Genomic DNA, 10,565 nt, shown 5'->3' on the forward strand with positions numbered 1-10,565 from the left:
TCCCCACAATATATATATATATATATATATATATATATATATATATATATATATATATATATATATATATACATACACACACACAAAGAACTGCCAGTATATAATTGTGCAAATCAATCAGAAAGTGCTACATGCAAAAAAACTTATTTCTTATCTGGTAGAGTATTATTCACATAATAGTGCAAATGCCTGATAAAGTGCAGCGTGCTAAAAATCCAAGAACTAGTGACCAAAGAAAAAAGTATACAAAGTCCCACGCCAAAATGGCGATGTATTTAAAAGAGAGAGATATATAAAAAAAAGGGCACCATGAATAGATAAAATCTCACTGTTATCGGATATAATAGTGGCGTGGCACGTCCCCGATGTGCGTTTCGGAAGTTTTTCCTTCGTCTGGGGGGTGTCAATCAATCAGAACCCGGAACTATTTATATCCTTGGGGAAAGTGGTGATTGGTGCGACTGCAGTGTACATGGCGCATACGCACAAAGACTCCCCGGGAGTCCCAAGCCCCGGCGTCATGTGACCAATGACGTCAGGACACATGATCGTGACCCGGCGTCCTGGAAACATAGAGACGCCGTGAGCCGGAACAAAACCAGGGAGCTGAAGCGTGCACGCGCACCACCCAGGCCACAGCAAATCCCACATAATATAGAAGTGACAAGACAATGTATATATATACATTATATCTGGTTAAAATACATTGTAGTCTTATTTTTGTGTCCCAGTATATATATATATATATATACTGGGACACAAAAATAAGACTACAATGTATTTTAACCAGAAAAAAATATATCATATATAGCACATATAAAAATACCACAGTAAATATCAATTTAGAAAAACAATATAAGGGACAAGATATTCTACATATACAGTTGTGGCCAAAAGTATTGACACCCCTGCAATTCTCTCAGATAATACTCAGTTTCTTCCTGAAAATTATTGCAAACACAAATTCTTTGGTATTATTATCTTCATTTAATTTGTCTTAAATGAAAAAACACAAAAGAGAATGAAGCAAAAAGCAAAACATTGATCATTTCACACAAAACTCCAAAAATGGGCCAGACAAAAGTATTGGCACCCTCAGCCTAATACTTGGTTGCTCAACCTTTAGCCAAAATAACTGCAACCAACCGCTTCCGGTAACCATCAATGAGTTTCTTACAATGCTCTGCTGGAATTTTAGACCATTCTTCTTTGGCAAACTGCTCCAGGTCCTTGATACTTGAAGGGTGCTTTCTCCAAACTGCCATTTTTAGATCTCTCCACAGGTGTTCTATGGGATTCAGGTCTGGACTCATTGATGGCCACCTTAGAAGTCTCCAGTGCTTTCTCTCAAACCATTTTCTAGTGCTTTTTGAAGTGTGTTTTGGGTCATTGTCCTGCTGGAAGACCCATGACCTCTGAGGGAGACCCAGCTTTCTCACACTGGGCCCTACATTATGCTGCAAAATTTGTTGGTAGTCTTCTGACTTCATAATGCCATGCACACGGTCAAGCACTCCAGTGCCAGAGGCAGCAAAGCAACCCCAAAACATCAGGGAACCTCCGCCATGTTTGACTGTAGGGACCGTGTTCTTTTCTTTGAATGCCTCTTTTTTTCTCCTGTAAACTCTATGTTGATGCCTTTGCCCAAAAAGCTCTACTTTTGTCTCATCTGACCAGAGAACATTCTTCCAAAATGTTTTAGGCTTTTTCAGGTAAGCTTTGGCACACTCCAGCCTGGCTTTTTTATGTCTCGGGGTAAGAAGTGGGGTCTTCCAGGGTCTCCTACCATACAGTCCCTTTTCATTCAGATGCCGACGGATAGTACAGATTGACACGCTTGTACCCTTGGACTGCAGGGCAGCTTGAACTTGTTTGGATGTCAGTCGAGGTTCTTTATCCAACATCCGCACAATCTTGCGTTGAAATCTCTTGTCAATTTTTCTTTTCCGTCCACATCTAGGGAGGTTAGCCACAGTGCCATGAGCTTTAAACTTCTTGATGACACTGCGCACGGTAGACACAGGAACATTCAGGTCTTTGGAGACGGACTTGAAGCCTTGAGATTGCTCATGCTTGCTCACAATTTGGTTTCTCAAGTCCTCAGACAGTTTTGGTCTTCTTTCTTTTCTCCATGCTCAATCTGGTACACACAAGGACACAGGACAGAGGTTGAGTCAACTTTAATCCATGTCAACTGGCTGCAAGTGTGATTTAGTTATTGCCAACACCTGTTAGGTGCCACAGGTAAGTTACAGGTGCTGTTAATTACACAAATTAGAGAAGCATCACATGATTTTTCGAACAGTGCCAATACTTTTGTCCACCCTCTTTTTTATGTTTGGTGTGGAATTATATCCAATTTGGCTTTAGGACAATTCTTTTTGTGTTTTTTAATTTAAGACAAATTAAATGAAGATAATAATACCAAAGAATTTGTGTTTGCAATCATTTTCAGGAAGAAACTGAGTATTATCTGACAGAATTGCAGGGGTGTCAATACACTTATGCAAGATAATAAAATGAAAAATACAAATAAATATAAATATAATTAAAAATAAAGAATAAATAATAATAAAAAATAATAATAGATAATAAAATAAATAATAATAAAAAATAATAATAGACAATAAAATATATAAAAATAAAAAAAATAGAAAATAAAAAATAATAGTAAAATAATAATAAATAAATAATAATTAAATAATAAATGCACTAAGCAAAAATAATAAGAAAAATAATGAAAATAATAAATAATAATAGATATAATAAATCCAAAATATATCAATCTTCATGAAAATTCCTTTGACCATTAAAGTACAAAAAGATATGTGTCAAAAGAATATCAAAAATAGCGCAATCAAAAATTTTTTTAGATCCACCAATGTCCATAAGGATAGCAACGTAATATAAGAATATAAGACGTGTTCATCTTATCTTCCAAAAATTGGACTTCTTCAAAATAATTCATTAGTAGTACCAACTGGGTGTAGATTCCTTTATCGATAAAGATCATAACTGCCACCACGTAGTACTAAAAACTGAAATGAATAAAAAGATAAAAATTTAAAAATTATTTAAAAAATTCCACTAAAAAATAATTATTAAAAGGGGGCAAAGCTCACATTTTCATTTAGACCTGCAGGGGAAACAGTATTAAGCATCTAGATCCATTTAGTTTCCATTTGGGCTAGTTTGGTACTGATATTAACACCCCTAATGTGTGGTTTAATCATATCAATACCTCTCACTCTCTAAAGAGGTGCATTGCATTGATGATACATTTGAAAGTGTCTAGGTATCATTTTCAATTCAGAAGCATCTTGAATATCTTAAGCCGCCTCGATACCTAAAACATGCTCCTGTACCCTGACTTTTAACTGACGTGTTGTTAAACCAATATATACAGTATCAATCTACAGGGACATGTAGCATAATAAATCACAGCTTTAGAGGTGCAGGTAATTGAGTGCCTGATTTTATACCATCATCATTACCACCAAATGTCTGTGCCCAATCGATATTCGGGCAAGCCACGCATTTACCACATGGCTTAGGCTATGTGCACACGTTGCGGATTCTGCTGCGGATCCGCAGCGTTTCTGGCCCTGCGGGTCCGTAGCAGATTTAGCTGTGTTGTATAGTACCATTAAAGTCAATGGTAAACCGCAAAACGCTGTGCACATGCTGCAGATTTTTCCGCGGGTTCAAATCCGCAGCATGTCAATTCTTTTTGTGGTTCTGCAGCTTTTCTCCACTCATTGACTTCCATTGAGTCATGCAATTCTGCAGCAAAACCGCAGAGGGAAAAATATCTGCGGTTTTTGCTGCGGAATGGGGTGAAAAAGCGCTGCAGAGGGAAGTGATGTCAGGTGGGAGGAAGAAGTGTGTGAGCGGAGTGTAGTGTAGGGAAGAAGTCGCCATCTTTTACCATCATTGAAGTATTCCATCGCATGGGGATCGATGTGGGCCGTCTCATTGATTTGGTATGTATGTATGTATGTATGTATGTTTGTGTGTCAGTCTGTGTGCGTCAGTCTGTGTGCGTCAGACCCCATGCGACGGTAGTCCCACAATTGTGCTCAGTCGCCGTATGGGACTGCTGCTCCCATCCGGCTACAGGATGGGAGAGTAGCCCCTGTGTCCGGCGACCGAGCACAAAAAATCACATACAATATACCGTATTTTTAGGACTATAAGACGCACCGGACCATAAGACGCACCCCAATTTTCAGAAGGAAAATAGGGAAAAAAATAATAATGTGTCAAATGGGGGTCCGTCTACAGTCCAAATTCAGCTTACCTGGGAAGGGATCCGGCACAGGTGGAGGAGTGGTCACAGGGGTCATTCAGTGGTCCAGGCTCGTGTGGTGGCGGCTCTGTGCTGGGGCAGGTTGGTTGTGCTGGAGCAGCTGGGCTGTACTGGGGCAGCTGGGCTGGGGCAGCTGGGCTGTGCTGGGTCTGGGGCAGCTGGGCTGTGCTGGGGCAGCTGGGTTGTGCTGGGGCAGCTGGGTTGTGCTGGGGCAGCTGGGTTGTGCTGAGGCAGCTGAGCTGGGGCAGCTGTGCTGGGGCTGGGGCAGCTGTGCTGGGTCAGCTGGGCTGAGGCAGCTGGGCTGGAGCAGGTGGGCTCTGTGGGGTGAGGGTGGCGGCTCTCTGTGCTCCAGTGCAGGGGTGGCGGCTCCACCGGCATTTCCTCCAAGCCCGGAGGCCCCCGCACATCCCTTGCTGGCTGCCGCCATGTTGCAGTGGCCTCCTGGAACATGGATGCCGGGAAGATGGCCGCCGGTCCGGGGACGGCGCATGCGCAGGTTCAGATCTCGTCCCGAGATCTTGGGGGACGAGATTGAAATCTCGGCAATGAGATCTCGTCCCCCGACATTAAACCACTGAAATTGGACTTTAAGCATGTGTGTTGCCTCGTTACTGCAGCCCTGCCATTACCTACCAGAGCAAATCCCTACACCCCTTTATTACCCCACATCCCACCGCTACACGGGAGTGGGAAGAGAGGGGCTAAGTGCCAGAAATGGCGCATCTTATAGATGCGCCATTTCTGGGGCGGCTGCTGGCTGGTATTTGTAGCCCAGGGGGGGCCAATATCCATGGCCCCTTACTACTCTATGAATATCAGCCCGCAGCTGTCTGTGTAGCCTTTCTGGCCCTAAAATATAAGGGGACCCCACGTCATTTTTTTGGGCAGTCCCCTTATTTTTATAGCCAGAAAGGCTATGCAGACAGCTGCAGGCTCATATTCATAGCCTGGGAAATGGGCATGGGTATTAACCCCTTCCCAGGCTACAAATATTAACCCGCAGCTGTCTGCGTAGCCTTTCTGGCTGTAAAATATAGGGGGACCCGACGTCATTTTTTTTGGGGTCTGCAGTTTTTTATTGCCAGAAAGGCTGCGCAGACACTTGAGGCCTGATATTCATAGCCTGGGAAATACATGGCTATTAACCCCTTCCAAGGCAACACATAATTGTTGACCCCGTCCGTATTTGTGATTAGGTTTGGGATGGGGATTAGGGGTGGGATTGTGATTATGGTAGGGATTGTGATTAGGGTAGGGATTAGGGGAGGGATTGTGATTAGGGGAGGGATTGTGATTAGGGTAGGGCTTAGGGGAGGGATTGTGATTAGGGTAGGGATTAGGGGAGGGATTGTGATTATGGTAAGGACTATGATTATTAGAGTAGGGATTAGGGTAGGGATTGTGATTAAGATAGGGGTTGGGGTTAGGGGGAGGGTTAAGGGTATGGTTATGGGTAGGGTTAGGGTTGGGATTAGGGTTGGGATTTGTTTTTGTATGGTTGTTTGTGTTATGCTTTTCCCTGTGGTTATGTTATGGGTTATTTTTTTTTTTTTTTTACGGTTGTTGGATATAGTATCTAATGAGATTAATCTATACATTGTAGGCATGTGATTTTCTGCTCATATGGGACCCCTCAGACGAATCATACAAGGACCGCTATTACTGTGACCACTGCTGGACAAAAGTTTTACGGCAGCTCTATCCTGAATAGGATTCTTGTCCCAATGCAACACAGTTGCAAATTGGTAATTATAATGTTATTACAACTTTTTCCATTATTTTTGAAATATATGATTAATTTTTTTTTTTTTAATCTTAGAGAAAGATGTAAAGCAAAGGTGGTGGTCCGTGAGGGACAGATTCAACAAATTTGTGTCAAGCTGTGCCAAAAGTGGCTCCTCTCCCATCCGGCAAACCTTCCCATTTTATGAAGAGCTCCAATTTTTGATAACAGGCAGGACATTGCGGAGGTAAATAATTTTTATTTAAAAAAAAAAAATTATAGTTACATCTATCCTCTATTTTTCAATGTGGTATAGCACAATCGGCTGCGTCTTGAACGCTGCATACAACTGCAGCGTTCAATTTGTATTGTCCAGATAGAACAGCATAGTGGAGGAGATGTGATGAAATCCCCTCTCCGCTATGCGCACAAACATTGGAGGTGGCAGACCTACGTCCCCGGACATATGGAACGTCTTTTGTCACCACAGCATGTCACTTGTCTTGCATTTGCACTCTGTCTACGTAAGATAAGTAGCACAGTATATTGATATCATGTGTTGATTCTGCCTGTGTATTAAACCTGCGTTATCACCATGTGTTAAAAAATAAAGGTGCCAGCGCTAGCGGAAGAGCGTTCTTTTGGCTGCCTCAAAATCGTTGCTCCTATGAATCATGTAAACATACCTTAATTTATTTATTTTTTTGGTTTTCAAACATCAATCAAGGGAACATTTTACCTCCGGCTGAGGATGAATCAGAAGAAGCATCAGGAAATGCAACTGGAGCTGGCGTGACATCTTCTGCTCTTGAAGATGCTTCTGCTGGTGCCCCATTGTCAACAGATGCTGGCACATCGGCGTCCGCCGCTGCTGAAGATTCTGGTGCAGCAGAAGCGGTTGTTAGAGAAAGGGCTTGCGGTCCGGTGGATAAGGATAAAACGATCAAAGCTGCTAATGAGACTCTAGCATTGATCCAAAAGTCGACAACTGAAGACAAGTTTGATTTTTTTGCCTTGCAAATAGCAAACAAGGCTCGCTCACTGACACTGGATCGCCAGTCCATTTTCACAAGTCTTGTACAAATGTCGCTGACAGCTTTGCAGGATCCGACTCCAATTTTGCCATATGATGAAATTTTGATGGGTGTTTTTGGATTATTCCGTAAAAAAACCAAGGCCAGCAACAAACCCAACATGAATATCAACCAAGTCGACCATACAGCAGTGAAATGATGGGACCCGCACCAAATGCAAGTTACCCTCCGGATGCTTCAACACCCTATGGCTACTACCCGCAGTACCATAACTTGAATTAAATAATAACTTTTGTGGTTGACCTTTTTGTTGTTGGTCCCAAATGTTTCATATGTGCCCATCAGTTATATTTCAAATTGAAAAATGAATAACAGTGTTTGTCATGAATAGTTTCTTGTTTCTATGATAAATAGTTTTTTTCAAATCTACTTGGTGTTCTTTCTAAAAATTATAATAAGGGGGCTCTACAACGGCTAGATCCGGACTGTGTCATGGGTACATGAGCACAGGACTATTGGGTAGAGGATATGTATGATGGTGTAAGGTCACGGGACTTTGGGAAGTAGAAGATTCTTGAAAAAAAATTTTCAATAAACCACACAGAGTAAAAATAAAAAAAATTATGACCATAAAATTAACAATCCAAATATTTTTATTGCAGAATGATACATATAGAATATGTGTTTTTTTTAAAAATATATATATTGCTTGACGGGTCCTTCTTTGGTGCCGCTCAATCTTCTTCTTTCATCTTTCACTGCTGTTCAGGCTGCCCAACACCAGCACAGTATTGCCAGTGCACGGCACCTTCTAGACTAAAATAGTCAGTAAAGGTTTCTCTCACACGCACACCCGAGTTGGATGGCCTTCCCTGACCCACGTTGCACACTGGATTACATTGTGGCTGCTGGTACTCCACATCTACCTCGGAGCTGTACTCACGAGCGTAGTTGTGGAGTACACAGCATGCCTTAATCACAGTGTCAATGGTGTCTGGATCCCAACTGGGTGGCTGTGTGAAAGATCCTCCACTGACTAGTCATGATCCCGAAGGTGCATTCCACATATCTGCGTGCACGACTCAGCCGATAATTAAAAATTTTTCGCCGGTCACCTTGTCCCCTTCGTAGGTATGGGCGCAGCAGGGTTGTTATTCAGGGAAATGCCTCATCCGATACCATCACAAAGGGCACTGGATGTGTGGAACCCGGCAAAGGTCTTGGGGCTGGGAGCGTTCCACCATCTCGAAGAATTTGCTGACCAATATGTGATGTTCGCAATACCCGAGAGTCCTCAGTACTGCCATAGGCACCAACATAAATGGCAACAAATTTGTAATGTGCATCAGCCACCGCCATCAGGACCACCGAAAAATACTTATTATAATTAAAGAAGCGTGATCCAGATCGTGTTGGCTTCTACACGCTTACATGTTTGCCATCAACTGTGCACCTATGCATTTTGGGAAATTGGCCACAGACTGAAAGCCTGCTGAAACCTGCAGCCAAGTCTCCTCGGTTGGGGAAGGCATCACCTTGGGCTGCAACTTCTGCCAGATGACGGCACATGTGCACCTCACAATTTTAGAGATGGTGGATTTACCAACTCTAAATTGGAGGTGTAGGGATGTGTAGCTCTCTCCTGTGGCCAAAAATCTGCAAAGAAAAAAAAATTTAGTAATGACACAAAAAATTGCAAGGGAACCTGTCAGCAGTTATGGCCGCTATAAGATGCGTAAACCGCCTTTCAGGTCTTCTCTGAACCATTCTATGGTGTCAATAACATCCCGGTCTGACTTGAAAGCTGTAAATAAACCCAATATTACCAAAAAATGTGTGGGGCATTCACATCAGATGTGAGTTTAAGGTACGTGTGTGGCCACTCCAATGTTTTCGCACCGCCACCGCCCTCCTGCTTGCTTAAATGCTATACTGCTCTGCCGTAGTTATCTGGCTTGTTGAGGGAAGAACAAATTCCTCCTGTGATCAAGCGCCAGTAAAAGCTCTGTGAGGCCCAGCACATGCACACCTCCAGACTTTGGTATATACTCATCAGAACATAAAAGTACGCCTGCGCAGTACAGCGAGTAAGCAAGCAGGAGTGTGGTAGTGCATTAACCGGGGGGGTTAATTATAGAATGCTGTAGATAAGCCCTGAAAGACAGTGGTGGCATCTTATAGCAGCAACAAATGCTGACCGGTTCCAGGCGTGTTTTAAAGATCTGGATATTTGTGGTACCGTAAAAGACTGTACCAAACATATCCATGTCAATGTGTGAGTGTGTGCGAGGCACAAATATGGCAACCGTGTGCTGCATCATTCCCACATGGATGGCTGGCAGGGAACAAGCGCTATAGAAAGTCCAGTTCCAAGGTGGCAAGTGCTGAAGACAAATCCCATTCTTCCCTGATGGTGGTGAAATCCTGCAGAGCATGGGAGAATGATGACAAAGTTTTCATCACCTGCCGCTAGGGAACAGCACTTCCTGTAGCACTTATTCAACAGTGCAATGCATGTCACACAGAGGACATCAATGTGTGTTCTCCATGTGCACATGTGCATGACACTTTGGGAACCGTGCAACTGCTAAAAATCTGACGTGGAAGCATGTTTTTACCACTGACACATGGTCCGCAAAAACACGCTGACATGTACTGTACATAGACCCATAAATTTGAGTGGGTCTACCTGTGTGTGTGTCTCCGGTACATGTGAAAACTTTAATCACACTTCACGGATACACTGATGTGTGACAGGGGCGTAATGACATACAAACAGAAAATTAGTTACTTACCACAAGGTGATGAGCAGCCTTTCCTCAGCAGTGATCGCCTTCCTCATGACCGTATCGGCCAATGTAAGATGGGGACACAAGATTTGTAGCAGATTATCGAAGGCGGTGATTGGAAGCCGGCAGAATGACACAAACTTTTCCGGATATCTGCAAAGTAGACATAAAATAAATGGTTAGTTAATAATATATTTTCGGACACATGTTAAGTTGTAAAATATCTTGAGATATTTGGCAATTTACCTCCTCAAATCGTTATAAAGAATGTAGAAATGCCCTATGTCTGTTCTCTCCACTAACAGTGGGTACACCAACAATTTACGGCCTCTCATTCTTCTTCTGTGCTGCGCCTAAAAAAAATATAGTTTTAGTACACAACACACTCAAAAAACAAAGACATGTCAAGAATTTTCGGAATCCCAACCCTAATCTCAAAAATATTCCTAATCCAACCCATAATCGAAAGGCTAATTCCAACAATAACCCCAATCCCAAGTTTATTCCTAATCCATACACTAATCACAACCCTAATCCGAATCACAACCATAACCCTAATCCCATACCCAATCCCAAGTCTATTCCTAATCCAAACACTAATCACAAACCTAACTCAATCACAACCCCAACCATAACCCTACTCCCAAGCATAACCCTAATCCCATACCCAATCCCTAATCCCATACCCAATCCCAAGTTTATTACTAATC

General features: G+C 42.6%; 1 long non-coding RNA gene across 1 annotated transcript; it reads right to left on the reverse strand.

Moving 5' to 3' along the window:
- Window positions 1-7,788: 7,788 nt before the first annotated feature.
- Window positions 7,789-10,219, reverse strand: LOC141098295 (uncharacterized). Its single transcript, XR_012234200.1, has 3 exons — window positions 10,102-10,219; window positions 9,862-10,008; window positions 7,789-8,722 (listed from the first exon to the last, which is right to left on the reverse strand). It is a non-coding gene; the product is annotated as an uncharacterized lncRNA (long non-coding RNA).
- Between the last annotated feature and the right edge of the window lie 346 nt (window positions 10,220-10,565).

Source organism: Dendrobates tinctorius, unplaced genomic scaffold (assembly GCF_039654945.1).
Source record: "Dendrobates tinctorius isolate UK_male_01 unplaced genomic scaffold, ASM3965494v1 ptg000089l, whole genome shotgun sequence".
Taxonomy (NCBI): Eukaryota; Metazoa; Chordata; class Amphibia; order Anura; family Dendrobatidae; genus Dendrobates; species Dendrobates tinctorius.